Source organism: Marmota marmota, unplaced genomic scaffold (genome assembly GCF_001458135.2).
Source record: "Marmota marmota marmota unplaced genomic scaffold, marMar, whole genome shotgun sequence".
Taxonomy (NCBI): Eukaryota; Metazoa; Chordata; class Mammalia; order Rodentia; family Sciuridae; genus Marmota; species Marmota marmota.
The window spans coordinates 30,919,678-30,945,528 of NW_025999977.1; the positions used below are offsets into that span (position 1 = coordinate 30,919,678).

Sequence of the window (25,851 nt, forward strand, 5' to 3'; positions counted from 1 at the left end):
AAAAAAAAAAAAAAAAAAAAAAACCATGAGGCTGGTTGGCAAAGGCCTCTCCTATCTCTGAGAAAAGGACCAAGGCTAGAAGAAGGATCAGGTCAACAAAGTGGTGATGGAAAATGTGGTGAAACAGAGAAACCTAGCAGAGCCTTTCTCCAGACTCGAGGCAATGTCACTTCTAGTCAGAGCAGCAGTGGCTATTGCTAATGTGCATAGAGATAGCAGTTCTGTGTGCTCTAAACTCATACACTTGACTCCTATCTTCACACTAGTTGTGCCAATTTGAGCACATTTCATCCTCTGTTAAGTAGAATATTGTGCCCCTACTTTGAGTTGTGAGAGGACCAAGTAAGATCTCATAGGTGAAGGGCTTAGTTAGCATCAAAGTTAACAAGTGGTAGCTAATGTTGTTTGAAACTGCCATTGGAAGCTCTAAGAGGATGTTTCAGGTGGAAAATATCTGGAATTCTGGAAAGAACTACTTAAGTGGTCCTTTTGGACTTTGTTTTAAGGCAAGGAACCACCCACTAGAGGGCATTTTGAATTTTAGTTATAGATGCTGTTGTTGGATGCTGAGTGAGTTGGCTTTTCATCAATGTGACCAAAATACCTGACAAAAACAATTTCAGAGGTGCAAAAGTTTATTTGGGGCTCACAGTTTCAGAGGTCTCAGTCCATGGTAGGCCAACTCCATTGCTCTGGGCTGAGGTAAGGTGGAATATCATGGTGGAGGAAAGCTGCTCAGCTCATAACAGGAGGAAGCAGAGAGAGAAGTGTGAGACGACAGAGACAAAATACAAACCCCAAAAGCATACCACCAGTGACCTACTTCCTCTAGCCACACCCCACCTGCCTACAGTGGCCACCTAGTTAGTGCATTCAAATTATTAATCCATCAAGTGGATTAATCCACTGATTAGGTTCCAACTCTCATAATTGCATTATTTCACCCTTGAACATTTCTGCATTAACACAGGAGCTTTACTATATGTCATATAGAAATCATAACATTGATGGTATCAGGATGTGTTCTTCCTGACACCCTTTCCACATCTATCTGCTGACATATGATTAGGTAATGAGAAGGGATCATCCTGGAGGGAAAGACAATTTCAATTCAGATTTATTAAACAATCTGATAATCAGAGCTGGCCCTAACTGAAGCCTTGGGACAGGAAAGGACCACTAAGCAACAGGGAAGGGGAATATTGACTGATGACTTTTACCTTGACATCAGGGTCCACCAGCTCAATGCAAATTGTGCACCTTAAAAAAAGTGAGTATGTACTGTGGTGTGTGTATGTGTGTGTGTGTGTGTGTGTGTGTATTGAAAGAACCTAAAACTAGGATTCATACACTCCAGATTCAGACAGATTTTCTCTGAGCACCTGGCACCTCACTTAGCACAGAAGGAAGAATGACCTTAATCTTAAGGAAGCAGCACAAGATAAGGCTGCAGCAGTCAGGGATAGGGACATTGGCATTTCTTGCTTTGACACGACTATAAATGGTGTCGAACAGTTGAAGAGGAACCAGCTCTGTCTCAAATTTCATGTTACTCTTCTGTCTTTAGCAACTGAGACAAGAGTTAACATTTCTTTAAAATTGCATAAGTAATTTATTTCTTATAGTTCTGGAGGAGGCTGGGAAGTCCAAGATTAAGGGGGCTGTAACAGACAAGTGCCTTTATGCTGTGTCATCTAATGATGGAAGGTAGACAGAGATTGAACTTGACTTTTTATAATGCACCTATTCCTGAGATAATGACCTTAAATGATTCATGAAGGCAGACCCCTCATAGGCTAATCATTACCTCTTGAAGGTTGAAAGGGGGCACATTTGGTCTTCTAATCCACCAAAGGCAAATTTGGGAGTCATTACCAAATTACATTTAATAGTCAGGGGATAAAGTTATTTTTATGGGTCTCTAGCTGCAGTGGTGACATATTAACAATCATTATTAGTTTAGTTATGGAAACAAGCTTGAAGACTGTTGACAATAATTAACATTCCCAGTTCTACTGACACTGTCATTAACAAATAATTTCAGCCACAGAGACGTCTGCTAATTAGGAGAGAATGGTTTCCAACTTTCCATTGCTTCTTTGACCCATGCATGCCACAAAAATGAAAAAGTTGGAAAATAAACACTGACATTCCTAAGCCTGAACAACATTTAGAAACCTCAGGGAAGAATCAAGATAAAAACAAACATGATGCTGGTCCAAGAGTGTTCCTCCTGGAGATATTTAACAATAGGTCTAGAGTTTTCTTCATCGCTCCTTACTTCCACAGTTCTGAATAAGCAGAGGAATTAACTGGCAAAGAGAACCATATTAAATCTTGCCCTTTTGCCTCTCACCCATCTCACCCCAAACGTCACCCTGCAAGCTCAAACCTTTAGAAATAGGTGATTGGAAGGAAGGTATAAACCAAGAGTTCAGGATTATGGGAGGAGTCAGGAAAATATTCTGAAATCATAGTTCTTAAACATGGCTGCACCTTAGAGTATACTAGGAGCCTTAAAAATTAAGCATGCCTGAGTTTTACCTTCAAAGATTCTGATTTCAAAGACATGGGGTATGGCTTGGGCATCAGGATTTGATCAAGCTCACTGGGGAATGCAGCCAAGGTTAAGAACCATTCTTTTAAGTTGTTTGCACCTCATCTAGATGAAGGGGAGGGTAATTAATTCGTGATCACTTCTTATTTGGCAAAATTCTTTGATGGCAGTGTTTCTTTACTTTAAATAAATATTGGAATCACCTTAGGTAATTTTTAAAACATGAATGCCATAACCCCTACTGAAGTCAAATTAACTCAGGACCTCTGAAAGTAGAGTATAAGCAGAGAGGTGTTTTTAAACATTGATTTTCCCATGAGCCAAAGGTAAGAGCCATTGGTAAGGCCCTGGATCTCAAACTTTCAGTGTGCACAGGAATCACCTGGTGAAACCATCAAAACTATATATTCTTGCATATATCACCCTGATATCAAAACCAGACAAAGACACATCAAAGAAAGAATATTCCAGGCTGATATCCTTGATGAACACAGACCTCAGACCTCAAACAGTAACAAAAACAGCATAGTACTGGCATCAAAATAGGCATGAAGACCAATGAATAGAATAGAAGATGCAAAGCTAAACAATTATCCGATACCATACAAAGATGCCAAAAACATTTGTTGGATCAAAGAGTCTTTTCAGCAAATGGTGTTGGAAAAACTGAAAATCTAAATGTAGAATTAAATTTGACCTTTATCTCTCACCCTGCACAATGGTCAACTGAAAGTGGATCAAAGACCTAGGAATTAGACTAAAAAACTGTGCAACTGATAGAAGAAAACGTAGGCTAAACACTCCAGTATGTTGGCATAAGGACTGACTTCTTTGACAAAACTACTACAGAGCAAGAAAAATAAATTAAAAATCAATAAGGATGATGACATAAAATTAAAAAGCTTCTGCATAGCAAAGGAAATAATTAGAAACATGAAAAGAAAGCCTACAGAATGAGAGAATTGCCAGCTGCTCATCAAATGGGGCATTAATATTCAGAATACATTAAAAACTCAAAAAACTTGACACCAACTCCTCCAAGTAACCCAATTAATAAATAGGCAAAGGAACTAAACCGACACCTCTCAAGAGAAATATGGGGATTCAGCCATAGAACAGGTAATTTCAGGCTGCCATTTGCCTGCGGCTTGCAGACAGATTACTCAGGCTCAGTGCTAAATAACCCGCGGAGACTGCTTCTTGGAGCCTGCTCTTATCGGAGCATACACCGAGCACGGAGCGGCTGAGTTCCGGCTCCCGGAACTGCTCTGGCCCAGGGCTAAGGAGCCCGCGGAAACTGCTTCTCGGTCCGGGTCTTGCTGAGTACTGTGGAGGTAAATACCAACCAAGCCTTCGTGGGCAGTGGCAACAGGACTGAGACGGGGCCTGTGAGGGCCGGTCAGGACTCACCCGTTGCTTTGGTCACCCGGCAAAGGGAACGAAGTGCTGCCATTCGCATGGGATACCAACATGGCAGAGATATGATGTCATCAGAAAGCGGCGGATGAGAGAACTTCATCAATACCAGCGGCGACAGAAACAGTTGGTCTCCTGGTAGGGAGGGTGAGTCACAGACACCCGAGTCTCTCTCGCTTTGTCGTCGAGCCAGAGGGGAGGAGCGGGGCCGCCGCCCGCACCCGGAGCAGGCCCAGCGGCTTGCCGGCATGGTGGTCGAGTGACCACAATTGGAGAGGGGGCGGAGCGGAGCCGCCACCCACGCCCGCAAGGTGGGCAGACTTGCGACCCAGTGGTACACGGGCGTGGTAGGAGGGGCAGGGCAGAGCCGCCGCCCGCGCCTGCAAGGTAAGCAGACCTGCGACAGACTGGCGGGTCAGGCCCAGCGGCCTGCTAGCGTGGTACACACGTCACCCCAACTGGAGTAGGGGCAGAGCAGAGCCTTCGCCCGCGCCCGGATCAGGCCCCGCCGGTGTGGTGGTCACGTGACCCCAATTGGAGTGGGGGCGGAGCGGAACCGCCACCCGTGCCCGCAGGGTGAGCAGACCTGTGACCAACCTGCAGATCAGGCCCAGGGGTCCGCAGGCGTGGTAGGAGGGGCAGGGCAGATCCGCCGCCCGCGCCTCCAAGGTAGGCAGACCTGCGACAGACCGGCGGATCAGGCCCAGGAGCCTGCCGGCGTGGTACACACACCACCCTAATTGGAGTAGGGGCAGAGCAGAGTCACCGCCCGTGCCAGGAACAGGCCCAGCGTCCTGCAGGCGGGGTAGTCACGACACCCCAATTGGAGTAGGGGCAGAGCAGAGCCTCCACCCGTGCCCGAAAGGTGGGCAGATCTGCGACCGACCAGCGGGACAGGCCCAGTGGCCTGCCGGTACGACAGACACGTCACCCCATTTGGAGTAGGGGCAGAGTAGAGCCGCCACCCGCGCCTGCAGGGTAGGCAAACCTGCAACCGACCGGCGGATCAGGCCCGGTGGCCTGCCGGCGTGGTACACTCGTCACCCCAATTGGAGTAGGGGCAGAACAGAGCCGCCGCCAGCGCCCAGAACAGGCCCAGTGACCTGCCGGCGTGGTAGCCACGACACCCCAATTGGAATAAGGAGAGAGCAGAGCCGCCGCCCGCGCCTGCAGGAAAGATACGCAAGCAGTATGAAAAGACAAGGAAAGAAAGGACCACAAGCAATGCAGGTCAACGCAACTTTAGAAGAGGTAACAGCTGCAGCAGATGGAATGTCAGATAAAGAATTCAGGATATACATGCTTCAGATGATCTGGAGTATCAAGGAAGACATTAAACAGCAAAATCAGACAATGAAAGATCACTTCGACAATGAATTACGCAAACAAATCCAGGAAGCAAAGGATCAACTATACAGGGAGATAGAGGTTATAAAAAACAAACAAACAGAAATCCTAGAAATGCAGGAAGCAATAAACCAACTTAAAAACTCAATGGAGAATACTACCAGCAGAGTAGAACACTTAGAAGATAGAACATCAGACAATGAAGACAAAGTATTTCAACTGGAAAAGAACATAGACAGCTCAGCAAGACTGTTAAGAAACCATGAGCAGAACATCCAAGAAATATGGGATAACATTAAGAGACCAAACTTAAGAGTCATTGGGATACAGGAAGGTACAGAGCTCCAAACCAAAGGAATGAGCAGTCTATTCAATGAAATAATACGAGAAAACTTCCCAGACTTGAAGAATGAGACAGAATCCCAAATCCTAGAAGCCTACAGGACGCCGAATGTGCAAAATCATAAGAGATCCACACCTAGACACATTATAATGAAGATGCCCAACATACAGAATAAGGAGAGAATTTTAAAAGCTACAAGAGAAAGGAAGCAGATTACATTTAGGGGTAAGCCAATCAGGATAACAGCTGATCTTTCAACACAGACTCTGAAAGCTAGAAGATCCTGGAATAACATATTTCAAACACTGAAAGAAAATGGGTTCCAACCAAGAATTGTGTATCCAGCGAAATTAAGCTTCAGGATGGAAGATGAAATTAAAACCTTCCACGATAAACAAAAGTTTAAAGAATTCGCAGCTAGAAAACCATCTCTTCAAAACATCCTCGCCAAAGCATTACAGGAAGAGGAAATGGAAAATAACAATGAAAACCAACAGTGGGAGGTAGGACAGTAAAGGGGGGGGAAATAATCAAAGAGGAAAACAAACCATGTTTAGTAACAGAAATAAACAAATATGGCTGGAAGAACAACCCATATCTCAATAATAACCCTAAATGTTAATGGCTTAAACTCACCAATTAAGAGACACAGGCTAGTAGAATGGATCACAAAACAAGACCCAACAATATGCTGCCTACAGGAGACGCATTTGATAGGAAAAGACATACATAGGCTGAAGGTGAAAGGTTGGGAAAAATCATATCACTCATATGGACTTCGGAAACAAGCAGGAGTGTCCATACTCATATCAAATAAAATAGATTTCAAGCCAAAGTTAATCAAAAGGGATAAAGAGGGACACTACATACTGCTTAAGGGAACCATACACCAACAAGACATAACAATCATAAATATTTATGCCCCAAACAATGGTGCAGCTATGTTCGTCAAACAAACTCTTCTCAAGTTCAAGAGTCTAATAGACCACCATACCATAATCATGGGAGACTTCAACACACCTCTCTCGCCACTGGACAGATCTTCCAAACAAAAGTTGAATAAGGAAACTATAGAACTCAATAACACTATTAATAACCTAGACCTAATTGACATATATAGAGTATACCACCCAACATCAAGCAGTTACACTTTTTTCTCAGCAGCACATGGATCCTTCTCAAAAATAGATCATATATTATGTCACAGGGCAACTCTTAGACAATATAAAGGAGTAGAGATAATACCATGCATCTTATCTGATCATAATGGAATGAAACTGAAAATCAACGATAAAAGAAGGAAGGAAAAAGCATACATCACTTGGAGAATGAACAATAGGTTACTGAATGATCAATGGGTTATAGAAGACATCAAGGAGGAAATTAAAAAATTCTTAGAGATAAATGAAAACACAGACACAACATATCGGAATCTATGGGACACATTGAAAGCAGTTCTAAGAGGAAAATTCATTGCTTGGAGTTCATTCCTTAAAAAAAGAAAAAACCAACAAATAAATGATCTCATACTTCATCTCAAAATCCTTGAAAAAGAAGAGCAAAACAACAGCAAAAGAAGTAGAAGGCAAGAAATAATTAAAATCAGAGCTGAAATTAATGAAATCGAAACAAAAGAAACAATTGAAAAAATTGACAAAACTAAAAGTTGGTTCTTTGAAAAAATAAACAAAATCGACAGACCCTTAGCGATGCTAGCGAAGAGAAGAAGAGAGAGAACTCAAATTACTAGCATACGGGATGAAAAAGGCAATATCACAACAGACACTTCAGAAATACAGAAGATAATCAAAAACTATTTTGAATCCTTATACTCCAATAAATTAGAAGATAGTGAAGGCATAGATAAATTTCTTAAGTCATATGATCTGCCCAGATTGAGTCAGGAGGATATAGACAACCTAAACAGACCAATATCAATTGAGGAAATAGAAGAAACCATCAAAAGACTACCAACTAAGAAAAGCCCAGGACCGGATGGGTATACAGCAGAGTTTTACAAAACCTTTAAAGAGGAACTAATACCAATACTTTTCAAGCTACTTCAGGAAATAGAAAAAGAGGGAGAACTTCCAAATTCATTCTACGAGGCCAACATCACCCTGATACCTAAACCAGACAAAGACACTTCAAAGAAAGAAAACTACAGACCAATATCTCTAATGAACCTAGATGCAAAAATCCTCAATAAAATTCTGGCGAATCGGATACAAAAACATATCAAAAAAATTGTGCACCATGATCAAGTAGGATTCATCCCTGGGATGCAAGGCTGGTTCAATATACGGAAATCAATAAATGTTATTCACCACATCAATAGACTTAAAAATAAGAACCATATGATCATCTCGATAGATGCGGAAAAAGCATTCGACAAAGTACAGCATCCCTTTATGTTCAAAACTCTAGAAAAACTAGGGATAACAGGAACATACCTCAATATTGTAAAAGCAATCTATGCTAAGCCTCAGGCTAGCATCATTCTGAATGGAGAAAAACTGAAGGCATTCCCTCTAAAATCTGGAACAAGACAGGGATGCCCTCTCTCTCCACTTCTGTTCAACATAGTTCTCGAAACACTGGCCAGAGCAATTAGACAGACGAAAGAAATTAAAGGCATCAAAATAGGAAAAGAAGAACTTAAATTATCACTATTTGCAGATGATATGATTCTATACCTAGCAGACCCAAAAGGCTCTACAAAGAAACTATTAGAGCTAATAAATGAATTCAGCAAAGTGGCAGGATATAAAATCAACACGCATAAATCAAAGGCATTCCTGTATATCAGCGACAAATCCTCTGAAATGGAAATGAGGACAACCACTCCATTCACAATATCTTCAAAAAAAATAAAATACTTGGGAATCAACCTAACAAAAGAGGTGAAAGACTTATACAATGAAAACTACAGAACCCTAAAGAGAGAAATAGAAGAAGATCTTAGAAGATGGAAAAATATACCCTGTTCATGGATAGGCAGAACTAACATCATCAAAATGGCGATATTACCAAAAGTTCTCTATAGGTTTAATGCAATGCCAATCAAAATCCCAACGGCATTTCTTGTAGAAATAGAGAAAGCAATCATGAAATTCATATGGAAAAATAAAAGACCCAGAATAGCAAAAACAATGCTAAGCAGGAAGTGTGAATCAGGCGGTATAGCGATACCAGACTTCAAACTATACTACAGAGCAATAGTAACAAAAACAGCATGGTACTGGTACCAAAACAGGCGGGTGGACCAATGGTACAGAATAGAGGACACAGAAACCAATCCACAAAACTACAACTATCTTATATTTGATAAAGGGGCTAAAAGCATGCAATGGAGGAAGGATAGCATCTTCAACAAATGGTGCTGGGAAAACTGGAAATCCATATGCAACAAAATGAAACTGAATCCCTTTCTCTCGCCATGCACAAAAGTTAATTCAAAATGGATCAAGGAGCTTGATATCAAATCAGAGACACGCCGTCTGATAGAAGAAAAAGTTGGCTACGATCTACATACTGTGGGGTCGGGCTCCAAATTCCTCAATAGGACACCCATAGCACAAAAGTTAATAACTAGAATCAACAAATGGGACTTACTCAAACTAAAAAGTTTTTTCTCAGCAAAAGAAACAATAAGAGAGGTAAATAGGGAGCCTACACCCTGGGAACAAATCTTTACTCCTCACACTTCAGATAGAGCCCTAATATCCAGAGTATACAAAGAACTCAAAAAATTAGACAATAAGAGAACAAACAACCCAATCAACAAATGGGCCAAGGACCTGAACAGACACTTCTCAGAGGAGGACATACAGTCAATCAACAAGTACATGAAAAAATGCTCACCATCTCTAGCTGTCAGAGAAATGCAAATCAAAACCACCCTAAGATACCATCTCACTCCAGTAAGATTGGCAGCCATTATGAAGTCAAACAACAACAAGTGCTGGCGAGGATGTGGGGAAAAGGGTACACTTGTACATTGCTGGTGGGACTGCAAATTGGTGCAGCCAATTTGGAAAGCAGTATGGAGATTTCTTGGAAAGCTGGGAATGGAGCCACCATTTGACCCAGCTATTCCCCTTCTTGGTCTATTCCCTAAAGACCTAAAAAGAGCATGCTACAGGGACACTGCTACATCGATGTTCATAGCAGCACAATTCACAATAGCAAGACTGTGGAACCAACCTAGATGCCCTTCAATAGACGAATGGATAAAAAAAATGTGGCATTTATACACAATGGAGTATTACTCTGCATTAAAAAATGACAAAATCATAGAATTTACAGGGAAATGGATGGCATTAGAGCAGATTATGCTAAGTGAAGCTAGCCAATCCCTAAAAAACAAATGCCAAATGTCTTCTTTGATATAAGGAGAGTAACTAAGAACAGAGTAGGGACGAAGAGCAGGAGAAGAAGATTAACATTTAACAGGGATGAGAGGTGGGAGGGAAAGGGAGAGAGAAGGGAAATTGCATGGTAATGGAAGGAGACCCTCAGGGTTATACAGTGGAGGGGGTAGAGAGAGAGGAGGGGAGGGGAGGGGAGAGGTGGGGAGGGGGGAGGGTGGAGGATGGGAAAGGCAGCGGAGCACAACAGACACTAGTATGGCAATTTGTAAATCAATGGATGTGTAACTGATGTGATTCTGCAATCTGTGTATGGGGTGAAGGTGGGAGTTCATAACCCACTTGAATCAAAGTGTGAAATATGATATGTCAAGAACTATGTAATGTTTTGAACAACCAACAATTTAAAAAAATCAAAAAAAAAAGAGAAATATGGAGCTAATATTGTGGCTCAGTGGTAGAGTGCTTGTCTAGCATGTGTGAGGCACTGGGTTTGATCTTCAGCAACCCATACAAATAAATAAATAAAATAAAGGTATTGTGTTCATCCACAATTAAAAAATATTTTAAAAAAGAAGAAATATAATTATATGAAATACAGGGAGGGGGGATAGTAGAGGATAGGAAAGGTAGCAGAATACAACAGTTACTAATAGGGCATTATGTAAAAATGTGGATGTGTAACCGATGTGATTCTGCAATCTGTATTTGGGGTAAAATTGGGAGTTCATAACCAACTTGAATCTAATGTATGAAATATGATATGTCAAGAGCTTTGTAATGTTTTGAACAACCAATAAAAATAATAATAAAAAAATAATTATATGAAATACAAATATGTGAAAAAATGTTCAACATCTTTAGCAATCACAGCAATGTACAACTATGTTGAGATTTCATCCTACTCCAGTCGGAATGGCAATGATCAAAATACAAGCTATAATATATGCTGGCAAAGATATGGGGATAAATGTACATTTGTACATTGTTGGTGAGACCACTCTGGAAAGCAGTATGAAGATCTCTCTAAAAACTAGAAATGGAACCACCATATGACCCAGCTATCCCACTCCTCAGTAAGTATCCAAATGACCTAAAATCAGCATGTTGTACTGATACAACTACATCAATGTTTATAGCAGCACACTTCATACTAGCCAAGCTATGGAACCAATCAAGGTGCCTTTCAAGAGATAAATGAATAAAGAAAATGTGGTTTATAGACACAACGGGGTATTGCTCAATTATACAGAAAAATGAAATTATGAAATTATGGCGTTTGCTGGTAAATGAATGGAAATGGAGACTATCATGCTAAGTGAAATAAGCCAGACTCAGAAAACTAAACGTTGAATGTTCTCTCTGATATATGAAAACTAGTCCAAAATAAGGGAGGAAAATGAGAGAGAAAGAGAGAAGGGGGGAAGGGGGGATTTCATCAAAATTGAAGAAAGATTGGTGGACTATATAAAGAGGACTGAGGGAGAGGACGGGAGAAGGGACAGGATAAGGGAAGAACAGAAGAATGAATCTGACCTAATTTCCTATGTGTGTATATAAATAGATCACAGGGAATCTCACCATCATGTATATCCACAATACAATAACTAAAAAAAAAAAAAGGGAAAAAACTAAAAGTAAATAGCAGAAAGATCAGTATAGCAGAGAAAAGGGAGGGAGGAGGGGAGGAAAAAGGGAAATAATGGAAACCGAATTACAGAAAATTATATTCCATGCTTTTTTTAATTATGTCAAAAGGAATCCTAATGTTATGTTTAACTAAAAAAGAAATTAAAAATTATGCTAAAAATAATAAAAATTAAGAATCTTCAAAGGGCAGGGATCCCAAAATCTTCTCCCCAAACAGGACCCTTTGCTAAGGTGACCACTGTGGACAAGAAGGCTCCATCCAAGAATGGTACTGCCCAGAGAGTCACAGACCAGAAGGCAGCACCTCCTCCTAAATCTCAGAAAAGTTGGAAAACTTCAGCACATGAAGCACCTGCTCCAAAAGCACCCGGGAAGAAAGCACAAAGGGCTGTTCTAGAAGTCATCAAGATTCTCTTTGACAGGTTGGCAAATATAACAATCTTTCCAGAGTCCCTTCTAAGAAAAGCCCAGTCTTCATAGCCAGTATTTGACTTGCTTCGCTGCCAATAAAATGGGGTTGCAGTGAGAAGCAGTTGGCAGTCTCTTGGTCCTGTCAGCTTTCTTAGAAGAGGCCTTCTTTATTTTCTGCCTCGCTGAAACTTCATTTTCTTGGCTTCCCCTCCAGAATGATCTTTTTGGCTCTGCTCCCCATCCTCTGAGAAGGGAGACCAATAACAAAGTTGGGGTCACTCCCAGCCCCATTTCCCTCTCTCAGTTTCTGCGGCACCTCCCTAGACCCCTCCAGGGGTTGGTCTGCCCTCCAATATGAGGACGGGCATGTTTGTTTTATATCCTTCTAACTCCTCGCTAGAGTTAACGTTAGAGAGCACAGCTGGATTTATTGCCTGCATTTGGCTTTTTTTTCAGAGTAATCTTTCTGTGCCAAGGGAAATATCAGCAGGGAATAGAGACCAGCAGGAGAAGTCAACAAACATGGGTTTACTCCTTACTAAACCGCAGAGCAAACCCATCATCTGTGTCCACAAACCCATCTCCAGGAGGCTCAGATGTAAGTTCTCCTGACTCTAAGTTGGCAATTCCATATGCTTGGCAGAGGTTTCCATGGCTTCTCTGGTGAGTAAGACGCGCTCGAAGACCTTACAGAATTAGATGCTGCCCTCTGAGTAACCTAGGCATTGTTTGCAGCAATTATAGTTAATTCCCCATTCCTCCTTCTTTCCTCCTGCTACGTGGCTGGCTGTGCTCTGCTCACTAATATCCCACTCATCTCAGTCTCTTCTGTCTTCAGTCGCTGAAGCTTTTATGTCAAACCCTGGCCTCCGCCACTTCTGAACTTTGCTTCACTTGGCTTCATTTTTCTTAATACATTTTTATCGGAGATGAAATGGGACAGCTGAGAGGGCAAAAACTGCTCTCCCATAGTTCTGCCCACTCCTGAAAACATGAACTTGTAAGTGTACCAATGAACTGTGCTCCTTCAGCCTAAAAGCAATTTTTACCCTCAAATAATGAAAACAGACCAAAACACACACACATAATTCTAAGGGGACTGAATTAAGCAAGTAATTGTCTCCATTTGCCATATTCTTGCCTGGAATGACAAAGAAAGACTAGTCCAATCATTTCTGCAGCTGGACTTACTCAAGCTGACCCTCTGTCCAGCATGTGGGGAGGTGGGGAAGCTGGGGTCGGGGAGGACAGAAGCTCTCCATGGAAATGTTTAGTTGGTTCAATGCACAAATAACAAGGAAGTTCAGACTCCTCTTAAATCCCTGGCCTCCTGCCCTCTGCCTCAACTCTGGATTTTATAATGGACCCGCTATCTATCGTATTCTGTGCTCACCAAATCCAAAAAGGTTACATGAAGAAGACACCATGTGCTTTTCTTCCCGGTAAGGACCCTGTAACATCTTGCCACATAAACCATTCCACCAATCCTCTGGTGGGAGAACTAAGGGGGAGAGCTTAGGCACCAACAGAGCCACTGAGGAAGTTACTTTTACCCACCAAACTTCTGCTAATTTTCTCAGAACCAGGTTATTCCTTCCCCAGGAAAGGCAAAAGCTGATGCTGGTGGGCCCCGGTCTGTGTAAAGGTGCCACATTTTTTCCTCCTTTGGCAAGGAGGTTCTCTGAGAAGGTGTGGTTCTCTGAGAAGCCACATTTTCTGGAAAGTCTTCAGTCTGTTGTTTTCAGCAGAGATAACTCCATGGAGCTCTCAACACCAAAATTCCTCTAGTACTGTGACAAATTCTGTCATCAGTTGAGAGATATGGTGTCATTTTTCTTCCCTTTACTCTCACTTAAAACTACATATGTACCCCCAATCTCTGAATCTGCTTCTTCTGAGCAGATGGACTTATTCATCCCAGTAGCTCTGGTACCAACCTAGTAGGGTTTATGGTCCTTAGTAGGTCCTTTGTAAACCCTACCTGGAATTAATAAATGGCCAATTTTGGTTCTTGAAGAACCAACACTAAAAGAAATAGACATATGCATAATTTATTCTTGTTCCTCATCCACTTTGTTCTAGTCCATTCCTTACATCTTTTCTAACACTCCTGAATACCCAGGACTCAAATAGTCCCCTTTTGCATTTGCCTAGGATATAAAGTTCTCTCTCTTCTCACAATAAATCACCAGAGAGCTGCTCCCCACAGAGCTGATGTTTTAATGGCTAATGATAGCTGAATACTATGGGACAGTGCATTTCACCTGATTCCTGCATGTGAAAACAGAACTAAGCGGGAGGGTTTAGGCACCATCAAGAGCTGTTACTGTTATTGGTCAACAAGTTACTGTTGACCAATGTTTGTCATCACCAATGATTTTAGTTTTACTTGTTGAAGGCTTATCTTTTCAGTGTGCCCACAAAGGTACAACTGAATGATTCAGTCTTCTCTGATGTTGGAGAACAAATATTCCAGGAGCTGTGACTAGAGCCATCCAGCTTGCTCAGACAGTTGCTCCCATCTGTGAACATCATCACACCAGTCCGTTAGGAAATGGATTTATTGTTAGCAGTTCTGAGGAAAATGGCATATTGTTGATGTGACAGCCAGTCAGGACCAAACCAAGACACAGGAGCCCAGAATTTGTCACCGGTAGCAGAAAGGGGATCACTCCTTCTTCTGGGGAACACTGTCTGTACTCAGCTTTAGGGATCACACTTTGTAATCTTCTTTTTATCTCTCTCTCTCTTCCCCATGTCTCTGTGAAGAATGCTGTCATCCTGACAGTCTGCACTGGTTCCCTGGAGCAGCGTAGTCCATCAGCACAACAAGATTACTTCACAGAATTTTATTCTCTTAGCTTGTGACAGCCAGAAATCTAAAATCAAGGTGTTGATGGAGGCCCTGAGGGAGAATTCGTTCCATTTCCATCTCCTAGTTTCTGATGGGTGTTGGCAATCCTCCCTGTTTTTGGCATGGGACTGCCTAACTCCAGTTTGTGCCTCTATCTTCTTATGGCCTTTCCTGGGCCTCTGGGGTCTATTTTCCCTTCTCTTAGAAGGACACTATTCAGTGGATTTAGTTCCTCCCCCCACCCCCACTCATACTTCCTAACTCTAGGGTGATTTCTTCTCAAGATTCTTAACTTTATTACTTCTGCAAAGACCCTATTGCCAAATAAGACCACGTTAGCAGGCATAGTAAAAACGACTGAGGACATGGGCATATCAATTTGGTTGGGAGACACGATTCAACTTGCTTCAGTCTTAGGGAGGCAGTGTGATGTGCTTCAGTCTTAAGGAGGCAGAATTCTAGAGTCAGACAGATGACTCTGGAGACATCTATCTGGGTGGTTCCACTTCTGCTTCTGATGGATCCTGTGGATTTGGGGTAAATGCTTTACCACTCTGTGGCTCGTTTTAAAAGAGGAATGAAAACCCATTTTCATAGAAGTATAATACTCCTTTCCATATTAATAGAAAGTATTAAAATATAATTAATCAGTTGTACGGTAGAAGTGACAAACAAATAAAAGATTTCTTTTCCTTTCCTTTGATCTTCTCCATCCAGTGGATTGAAGCTTTGTGGACTTCCTGCTTCTTGTTGTCCTCTGGGATATGACGTCTGAGACACTTTCTGGATACAAATGCCCATTGTAATTTTTTTTTTTAATTCCCCCTTAAGAAAATGACATATTTTCCCCAACCTTATGGTAAGCACATACGTCATTTTTCTTTGCATGTTTAAACATCTTATGATGTTTTGTAGTTTGCAAGTAATTGATGTACATTTGTTAATTAAGTATTTAAAAATTGTTTTAGTTGTAGTTGGACATAATTCCTTTATTTTATTTATTTATTTTCATGTGGTGCTGAGGATCAAACCCAGGGCCTCACATGTGCTAGCCTAGCACTCTACCACTGAGCCATAACCCCAGCCCTAATTAAGTATTTTATAGAAGTGAAAATCTCTCATTTAAAGAATTCTAGAGAAGGAGAAATTGTTCCTGTGTGTAAGTGTAAAGGCAGGGTAATTAATTTAAGGTTATCAAGAGTCAGGCCTGTTGAGAGGAGGTCTAGGGAGCAGGGAAAGCATAAAGTGAGTTCTGAAATCCGAGGGAACATCAGAGTTCTCAGGATGTGTGTGGGAATGGGAGCAGAAAGATTTGGAAATGAGGGCTACCTGAAGCCTGGAGAGTTTCCCATCATATTTTGCTTTAGTAACTCTGCGGGAGAGTCCATGCCTTTCCTTGTTAATAAGATTCCTTCTGTGTGCTTATCTGATCATTCTAAGGCTTAACTCTCTCTGCCAGGTCCTCTGCTCCCAGATTCAGTCACGGAAGCCATGTGCTTAGGCTGATGCGGGAAGCCTGCAGGGGGCTCTGCACTCCTTGCTGGCTGAGGGGCATACCTCGGGCTTTTCATTGTTGAGACACACTCTCTCTAAAGGTTAGCATGAGTCTGGGCTTCAGGGACCATGACATTCTTCTCTGGGTCCCCTTTACCTATCCCACCAAGCCACTAAAGCTGTCCTCTGAGAAAGTCCCAGGCCCTCTAAAGCCTGCCCCACCTTCAGGTTTTTCCATTTTAGATAATGGCAACTTCATCTTTCATAATAATATTAGCCCAGGAACCAGACACACAAGAGGGAGGAAGCCTCAAGATGATTTTTAGTTCCCCAGTCTTTGTTGTCTAACTTTTTTGGTTGGTGCTTATTAATTATTCAGAATAGTGGGTTATATTGTGGAATATTTGTATATGAATATAGCATAACCCCTAACCTCTGAATCTTTTCAGCTGAAGTTCCAGACATTGTGGGATGAAGATGAAAGATGAGCCACCTCTATTATATTCTCATTAAATATCTCACAGAATCTCTGACTTTAATACAAAGTGGGTTTTTAAGGACATGTGTGTGTGTGTCTGGGTGGGGGGCTACTGGGAATTGAACCCAGGACCTCATGCATCCTGGGCAAGTGCTGTGCCATTGAGCTACATCCCCAGCCCAAATGGGTTTTTTAAATTACTATATATTTGGGGGGGCAGTTTGTTCCACAGTAAATGACCACAACAAAATAAAATTCACTGCTATTTACAGGCTGGACCTTGAGAGAAAGGAACCCAGGACATAATATATTTTAATTAAGGTGATAGTTTGGCATACTCCCTTCTTCCAAAGTCAACCAAATACTACAATCTCTTGCTTCTGTATTTGGTTTAATTTGATTCTTGGGAACCCAATTTTTAAGAAGGGTTACACATCTACCCCTAGAATAATTATTTTTTATTTCTTCTTCTCCCTGACAGACAGCATTCATCAACATTAATTTCTATCAAATACTTAACAACAGGGTCTTTCAAAGAACAGACCTTACAAGTAGTGACCAAGGAAGTCCAGTGAGGGAGAAAGATGATAAACAAGCCAAGATCAAGGCTAAATCCCTAAGTTAAAAGCACACAAACCTTGTGCTATGGTTTGAGTGTGTCCTACAAAGTTTCATGGGTTGGAAGTTTGGTCCTTGGATTGGTGTAGAGGCAGTGGGACCTTTAAGAGGTGGAGGAGCATAGTGGAAAGTAAGTCACTGGGGGCTCTGACCTTGGAAGGGACTAAGCTAGTTCTCATGGGACCCTAAGCTAATTCTTTGGAGAGGCTTGTTACATAAAGAGCAAACCTGGATCCTCCCTTTGCTCTTGCTTCCTATTGTGCCATGTGATTTCTTCCTCCTGCACAAGCTCCCATTATTATGATACCATTCGCCATAAAGTGATGTAGCCAAGGGGGCCCTCACTAGAATCAGGACCATGCTTTTTGGATTTTCAGCCTTCCAAATTGTGAAGTAAATAAGCCTCTTTCGTTTATAGATACTTTGTCTTAGGTATTTTATTATAATACTGAAAAATGGACTAATACACATTGGCATGTTCAAAGCCATAGAATGTGAGGACAAGGTGAGGCTGAAAAGATGGGCAAAAGCAAAGCTTTAGGTCATAGACAGAAGACTGAACCCTTCTAAATTCAGTGGAAATCCATTGAAAGAGACTGTCATGATCATTCATCTTTTGATGAAGTACTTCTGAATGAATTGTATGGAGCAAGAGTGAATCTAAGAAGATTGTTTATTAGTCGAGGCGAAAATGATGGTCACTTGGCCTAGGAACTTGGCTGAGAGGATGGAAAGAAATGGATAGTTTTGAGACCTGTTTTGGAAGTAGCATTAGCAGAACTTGTGTTGAATGTGAGCTCATTTCTGGCTTGAGAAATAGGTGAACAGTCATGCCATTCATTGATAGGGAGGGGACAAGGTATTTTAGGGGGAAGCCGGAGACAAAATGAAGAGAATCATTTGTGCTTTTTACAATTACAGTGTCCATGAGATGTTCAATGGATGGACAATGGACAGTGGGACAAATGATTCTGGAACTCAGACCTAAAAATCTGAAATTTGAGATACTATTTAAATCCATAGAAATAATGGAATAAGAAAGAATATAAAGACAGGAGGTGGGAAGCGAAGCCAAATCCAAAATCTTGGACATTTATGAGAAGGAGTCTGCCAAGGGCACTTCAAAAGAGGACATTGCCAAAACTTGCTTCCCCAGCAGAGCAGACAAAGGCAGCACAGAGGGAGCCATGCTTTGTCCTTTGGACTACAATTCCACTGAAGCACTAGTTCATGAATGACATCTGTGCTAGGATATCATTCATGCTCCTGCTCTGAAAGTCACTACTCACATGTTCTCACCTGGTTTGTCCTATTCTTTTGACATTGACCTGAGACTCTGTGTTTTAGTCAGCTTTTTTGGTGCTGTGACTAAAGGCCCCCCCACAGAACAACTATAAAGGAGGAAAGGTTTTTTAGAGGGCTCAGTTTCAGAGGTGTTAGTCCATAGGAGGCCGACTCCATTCCTGGGGCTCAAGATGAGGCAGAACATCATGGTGGAGGAGTGTGGCAGAGGGAAGCAGCTCACATCATGATCAGAAAGCTGAGAGAAAGAGAGAGGAGGGTGGAGGGAGAGAGAGGGAGAGAGAGGGAAAGACTCCTGCTTGTCAGATACAAATATATACCCCAAAGCCACGCTCCCCAATTCCCACCTCCCTCAGCCACACCCCACCATTTCAGTTACCACTCAGTTAATCCCTATCAGGGGATTAACTCACAACCCAATCATTTCTCCTCTGAACCTTCTTGCATTGTCTCACATGGGAGCTTTTGGGGGACACCTCACATCCAGACCATAACACTATGTGTTTAGAATTTCCTGCCTGTGTATTACTTCCAGTGTTACTTGATTCTTTGTAACTCAACTGTTAGACAATACCTTTTGTACCAGGACACACATTTGTCCTCAGAGTAAGTATTTTTTTTTTTTTTAACCACAGTTGTTTTTGTGCACTATCTCCTGAGAGCTGCTGTACCTACTGACAAGTTCTTCAACTCCTGGGCCTCTGCTACCTGGGCTGTCAAAAAGGAGGGTGACCAACCAAAGGCAACCTGTTTTCTCACTTTGAGGCTTTCTTGGAAGTTGTACCAGCTGTCTGGTCTATAACACAGTAGATGATGTTTTATAATAATTAATAAAGATCCAGGAATCTACTGAAATGTGGTCACTTCTTAATTATTCACACTACTTTGAATCTGGTTTTTAGTGAGTTATGTAGTTTGTTTCTACTTGTTTTCCACACTTCGTTAGAAAATCCACAAGTCAGGAGCAAGAATGGGAGACAAAATCACTCAACAACTACTTATTGTTCAGTTTGTCCACTCTGCACTCTTTTGCTGTTGTTTTTTAACAAGAAGACCCAGTTCAGGGACTTTTGCATGACTGAACATTCCATTGCTCTTCTCCATTACCAATAAGGATGACAAGCTATCTGCTTTGTTTTATTTCCCTGAATTTCAGTCTCAATGATTATAGAACTGTGTGATTAGCCTTCAAGAAAAACAGCCTAACTGTAGCACTATGACACCACCCTTCATCGATCAACTTTTTTTTTTTTTTTTTTGCATAAACAGTCTCACTGTTCGAGGGGAAGGCTGTGGAAGGACAAAGAGTTTTTTCAGGGAAACATTTTCTGGGAAATTCCCAGAGCAGTGATTCTAGTAGAGATAAACTCCAGGCCAAAGCCACCCAGCATTGGCTTTAGGGTCAGTATTGGGACTCAAATTCGGGGACCCCCAGAAGGCCAGGATATGTCATGGTTTAACCAGAGACATGAGCCCAGAGAGCCCAAGGTCCTTTCTTGGCCTCTCAAAGGGAAGCTTTTCTTGCTGGCTCAGCTCAGGCCTGTATACCAGTAAAATCTGGGTCTGGGACAGGCGCAAGGAGTGGTCACTTGGAGCAGGAATTGATCAGGCTCCTGGCAAGGCCCATATCTTAAGGACTGAGCTCACTTCTGGAAGTAAATAAGGAAATTTTATTATTATTATTATTATTTGGCTGTTTGCTTCAATGTGATACATTATTATTATGCCAAAGGCTTTCTGGGATTTGCAATTGCAAGTTTTTTCTTTCTTTTTAGTTTTTAAAAAATTATCTGTAAATATAAATGATGACTTAGGGGCAATGCAAGATAGTCCACTTCGAGGTAGCATGGGCTGCTGCTGGCTTGGGCTAGGGGACAAGGGAGGAAGGCAGATGCTTACAAAGCAAAGCAGAAGGGTCTCTAGCCAGCACACAGAGGCTCAGACAGGCCACCTTCCTCAAGGAGCTGGGAAATAAGTAAAGTTAACAGGTCAGAGCAGGTCCAAAGTATAGGTACCAAGGCAGAGGTTGACATGAATTTTGGGGGAAGGTACAAAAGAATAAGGGGAAGAGAGATCTGCAACTTGTATACTTAGACTCTTTCTTAGGAGCCCAGGTTGGGAGCTGATTGGAATCAAGAACACACAGTAGGAAAACTTTACAATTGTCTTTGCTTCTGGGACTGGGGGAATGACTTAATTCTCGTGGCAAAAAGGTCTCTGAGAGTACCGCTAGATAAAAATGTAATGTATACATCTGATTAGAGTAAGTTTATGCCACGTGAACAACTTTTTCTTCTTACTGGCTGTGGACCGATATCTTTATGTATATTTGTGACTTGGTCATGGAGAAATAAACATGCTTATATTTGAAAATATCAGTCAAGATCATACTTATGAAGCAATGCTAGCTTGTAAGTTCACTAAGGTTAATGTAACTATTCAGGAGTAAATTATCTCAGGCACAGGGAAAGAGATATAGTGGGAGTGTTTCTTTTGGTGACGACTTTCATAGACGCCATTTAGCTCCTGATCTCACCCATCTAGCCTGTGCCCCATTCTCTTGGAGGCTTGATCCGTTCTTTAGTCTTTTTTCCCTCCCTCTCATTCTTTCCCCCTCTTTTTCCTCCCTCATTAAATATTTGCTGAATACACACTAAATGCTGAGAGTGTAGCAGAAAGCTCTTTTCTCAGGGATCTTTTATTCCAGTCATGAGAGCCACATCACAAACATAATCACTGACAGTAAAATGTGCTACGTAAAAAAAAATATATATATATATATATATATATATATAGCAAGGGGATAAGTGAAATGAAGAGATGAGGCAGCAAACTTTATAGCTATGTGGGGGCAAGAACAGCATGGGCCAGGGTCCCCAAGGTGGGAGCTGTTTGAGAATCAGCAAGAAAGCCAGCATGGCTGTGGCAACATCAGACAGAGAGGAGACAGAGGGAAAGATGAAGTCGGAGGCCATGAAAGGGGCCAGGTCTCGTGGCAATCGCCGGCTGTATCTGATTCAGCTTAGGAATTTGTCTTCCCGAGTAATTTTCCTTGTAGGTTCTTCAGCACTGAAGAAGAATTAAAGCTACAATGAATGAGTGTAAAGTGTCCTTTCAAGTCTTTGAGAAAATTGCTTGAACAAGAGGCCCTTCTCTTCAGACCCCACCATGAGACCTGCACTTCACAGCTTGGCTTCCTTTCTTCTCTCTAAATTTTTCCAGGCTGAGGATGTGGGGGTGGCAGGGGACAGGGGACTTCCTGCAGTAGGAACAGAAAACAACAGACTGTTTTCTGTTAATGGGTTTCCTCCCACCCGGCAGACATCTCCAGGGAGGACAGCAAGGGAGGCGGGAGGTGGGTGCCATGCCAAATGTGGCCTTGCAGAGCTGCCCCTCCCTCCCCATGCTGGGGTTCATCTTCTAGTGGCTCCAAATTCCCCAGGGATTGGAGGGTTACTTTTCCAGAAGCAAGGGTAAGCCGTGGGATTCAGTGAACTGTGAAAAGAATGTGCTTTGCAGTTGTGTGTGGTAAACTCATGGCTCTTGCTTCTCCCTGGAACTCTTTCACCTTACATCTGTGGGGCTGAATCACAAAAAAAAAAAACAAAAAAACAACCCTTTTGAACTAAGTTTGTATGTTGAAATGAATTATTGACCACTTTATTTATTTATTTATTTTTAATGAGAACTGGGGAGGCACAGGGCTAAGGGGAATTTTTTGAAATATGAATTTAAAATGCAGAATGAGAGGAAGCCTCTGGTGTCAGACAAAAACAACAGTAGGCAATATTTAGTCAAAAGAGATCATGTTCATGCTTTTTTCTTGTTTTCAGTCCTGAGGATTGAACCCAGGTCCTTATCCATCCAAGGTAAGTACTCCACAACCCAATTTTTTTTTTCTTTTTTGAAGGACTAAATATTGAAAGTTCTATTTTAGTAAAGAATGAAGGCCTTTGTGAAAGGAATGAGCTCTCTTACTTTACTTTTCTACTAATAAGCTAACAACTACTGTTCTTTCTATTTAAATGTGTATAAGATGCCAAAACTCAACCAAGAGCAGAGAAAGAAAATATCACGAGAAGACATAGATAAAAATGCCTTAAACCCGTCTAATTTCATAATCAACAGAAACAACTCCCTTAAGAATATTCTGTCTTTTGTTCCAGATGGGCATATCATTGTCCCATATCTTTCTTGACCCTAATATCTATCCTATGTACTCTGTTTATGGATCATCCTTGTATCTTCCTTCACATTTAGTTTCTTAATCTTAGATTATTTACTGGATTTCCACCTTCATAAGATACCACCATCTCTGCAGTAACTGTGGATATCAACTCATTTTAGATTTGGCCTTAATGGTCACCTTCACTTACTCAGTCTTACTATCTTCAAATACTGACCCTGGGAAGACAAATTCCTAAGTTTAGTTAGATACAGCCAGCAATTACCATGAGACCTAGCCCTTTTCATGGCCTCTGACTTTATCTCTCTCCATCTCCTCTCTGCCTGACTTTGCCACAACACAGGTGAAGACCAGAGGCAGATATGATCCATGCAATTAAGAATTAGAATCTGAAGGGCTGAAGAGAAACAGGACAATAGAGAGCCACAAAGCAAGGAAAGCACTGGAAGATGAGTCGGGTATGGTCCTGTCCATGGTAACACTCTCACTTTTTTTTTTTTACTTTAAAAGCAATGGAAACAATTGAAGCCCTCTTTTAAACTCTCTCTCTCTCTCTCTTTCTCTCTCCTGTGTATGTGAAATGAGAGAGAGTGGGTGGACTGATTCTCATTATTAGATTTTCAGATTTGCATTTCAAAAATATCCTGGCTGTGATGTGGAAAATCAATTTGAATAGGGCACATATAGATGTGCTCAATGAATATGGAACTATTTCAGTAATGCAGGTGAGAGGTAGTGAGAGCTAAAAACTGGACAGTGGCAGAGATGGAAATGGAAAGAAGGGAAGTCATAAAAATGGACAAAATTTCAAGACAGAATGTATTTGGGGGATTAGGAGGAGAGAAGTAGCAAGGTGCCTATATTTCAAATATGCATAATTGAAGTAATGGTGGTATTGTTCACTGAGAATTATATCACCAGAAAAAGCTCCCCTATCTCAGATTGTGTGTGTGTGTGTGTGTATCTGTGTGTTTGTGTGTGTGTAAGCAGATCAGAGACAGCATAAGAATGGTAATGGATACAGTGAATTTGAAACAAGCAGAAATTAGATTGGAATCAGCTGATGAGCAGTCCCACCTAAATTTACATGGTTTTGAGTCATCATTACATAGGCAGTAATTGAAACAGAGGTGTAGATGAGATTGCAGAGAGAAAGTGCAGCATGAGAAAAGACAAGGCAAAGGCTTGCCCCCTGAGGATCTCTAACATTTAAGGATCAGGTAGATGATAATGAGTGTTAAAAACCAGGCACCAGCAAAGTAGCAGAAAAAGTAGCAGATTATTTTGTAACCCAGGCCTAGAGAAAAAAAGTTTCAAATATCCACAATGACAAGCATACAATAAGAAATTACTAGACATATGAATTAGTAACAAAATGTGACCTAGGGAGGAAAAAACAGGAAATAGAAATAAACCCAAGGATGTTGGGATTAGTAGACAAAGATTTTAACACAGCCTTTATGCATATAAGCTTAAAGGAAAAGCTAGATATAATGAGTAGACAGATAAACAACCTTAGTAGAGAAAGAAAAATTATCATAGAGCACTTGCCTGGCATGTGTGGTGCCCTGGATTTGATCTTCAGCACCATGTTAAAAAAAAATTAAATGGAAATTCTATAGCTGAAAAAAAAATCTAAAATGAAAAGCTCACTAGATGAACTTAACAACAAAATAGATGCTGAGTTTGGGGGAAGAAAGATCAGTGAACTTGAGGACAGAGAAGTAATTGGAGTTGCCCAAAAATGAAGACAGAGAGATTAAGATTAAAATAAACTCAAAGAAATGAAAATTATATTTTTTCATATTTTATGAAAAATATCAACAAAGATCCAAGAAGTTTAATGAACATCAAATAGAAATGGAAAATAGCAGTGGCTGCCTGACTTGAAATCTCTCTGCATAATTTTTTAGAAACCTCTAAAATAAATAGAATAATGATGGAAAATAGCACCATGCCTTCAGCATTACTAAGAATCAGAGAATCCTACAAGCTTCAAGTTATCAGTAAGTAGAAGGATGAACCCAATACCAACAGCACTCCCTTTAGCCTATTGCTTCCAGCCTAAGGATGTGGAAAGGGGAGCAGGGAACACTAAAGGACTGTATGAAAAAGAGCACCGGGTGTTAAGGACTTACGTGAAGCATGGATAGCCTCAATAGAAAGTCCAACTTAATAGAGATAGGACATGATCTGGACTTGGTAGTTCACAACACCAGCTACAGGGAAAGGAACTGGAAATGAGTGAGACCAGATACAGCCACAGAGGAGAAGCGTTGCTTCCTGGGAGAATGAGAAACAGGGAAGTGCTGGTATTTCTTGGAGACATAGCAGTGAAAAGGAGAAGACAAAAGACATAGTAGTCCCTTTCCTTCTTCCTATCATGGCCATTGATGTTTTCCATAAGAGAATATGCACAGAAAAGGGCAGAACTCATAGGAGATAAGGAACCCTATAGGAGGAATCCTCTCTACAAAATGAATAGAATAACGTTATCATATTCAAACAAAATTGTTATTTAAAAATGAATCAAGCTAATTCAGCCAAAGAAAACATTCCTTCTGACTTGCAAAACAAAAAATCAAAAACCAAAAAACATGAACTTGAAAACTGTGGTATAATAACTCCAACAAAAATTAATTTGACTCAAAGAAGAATGTGGAGATATATAAAAAGAAAACATTGAATCAGAAATACAAAGGCCCGAGAAAAGGCCCAGTGGCCCACGGCTGAACAGAGCTTCCAATCACTCCTGCAAGGTAGGCGGGCCTGCGACCCACCAGCAGAAGAGGAGCAGCGGCCTGCTGAGAGGCAGAGCCGCCCCC

At 41.3% G+C, this 25,851-nt stretch overlaps 2 long non-coding RNA genes across 3 annotated transcripts in view; one reads left to right on the forward strand and one right to left on the reverse strand.

Annotated features, from left to right (window-relative positions):
- Positions 1-25,851, reverse strand: part of LOC125617207 — an 89,529-nt gene that overhangs the window by 37,222 nt on the left and 26,456 nt on the right. The gene's annotated exons all lie outside the window — the stretch shown is intronic.
- Positions 22,142-25,851, forward strand: part of LOC125617206 — a 24,325-nt gene continuing 20,615 nt past the window's right edge. Inside the window, exons 1-3 of one of the 2 annotated variants that reach the window (XR_007348115.1) lie at positions 22,142-22,313; positions 22,674-22,709; positions 23,370-23,484. This is a non-coding gene — a long non-coding RNA (uncharacterized LOC125617206). Of the gene's footprint in view, positions 22,369-22,673; positions 22,710-23,369; positions 23,485-25,851 lie in introns of both variants that reach the window. The other variant, XR_007348116.1, reaches the window with a different exon arrangement.